The 657-nt window shown below is 64.8% G+C and overlaps 1 long non-coding RNA gene across 1 annotated transcript in view; it reads right to left on the bottom strand.

Annotated features, from left to right (window-relative positions):
- Positions 1-233: 233 nt before the first annotated feature.
- Positions 234-657, bottom strand: part of LOC125910830 (uncharacterized) — a 575-nt gene continuing 151 nt past the window's right edge. Inside the window, exons 2-3 of the long non-coding RNA XR_007454188.1 lie at positions 470-494; positions 234-373 (exon numbers count right to left, since the gene is read on the bottom strand). This is a non-coding gene — a long non-coding RNA (uncharacterized LOC125910830). The remainder of the gene's footprint in view (positions 374-469; positions 495-657) is intronic.

Here is a 657-nt window from a genome sequence, read left to right as displayed (position 1 = left end):
GCCATGATGACAGCGACTGTGACCTGCCTGGGGCCACCATGATGGCACCTGTGACCTGCCTAGGGCCATGATGACAGCGGCTGTGACCTGCCGGGGGCCACCCTGATGGCACCTGTGACCTGCCTGGGCCACCATGATGGCACCTGTGACCTGCCTGGGGCCATCGTGATAGCAGCTGTGACCTGCCTGGGGCCATTGTGACAGCAGCTGTGACGTGCCTGGGGCCACCCTGATGGCACCTGTGACCTGCCTAGGTCCATGATGACAGCGGCTGTGACCTGCCGGGGGCCACCCTGATGGCACCTGTGACCTGCCTGGGCTACCTTGATGGCACCTGTGACCTGCCTGGAGCCATCATGACAGCAGCTGTGACCTGCCTGGGCCACCCTGATGGCACCTGTGACATGTCCGGGGCCCATCACGACAGCAGCTGTGACCTGCCTGGGGCCATTGTGACAGCAGCTGTGACCTGCCTGGGGCCACCCTGATGGCACCTGTGACATGCCCGGGGCCCACTGCAACAGCAGCTGTGACCTTCCTGGGGCCACCCTGATGGCACCTGTGACCTGCCTAGGGCCATGATGACAGCGGCTGTGACCTGCCTGGGGCCACCCTGATGGCACCTGTGACCTGCCTGGGCCACCATGATGGCACCTG

Source organism: Panthera uncia, chromosome D1 (assembly GCF_023721935.1).
Source record: "Panthera uncia isolate 11264 chromosome D1, Puncia_PCG_1.0, whole genome shotgun sequence".
Classification (NCBI taxonomy): domain Eukaryota; kingdom Metazoa; phylum Chordata; class Mammalia; order Carnivora; family Felidae; genus Panthera; species Panthera uncia.
The sequence above is the reverse complement of the archived record's forward strand: the minus strand, read 5'-3'. Positions and strand labels throughout refer to the sequence as shown.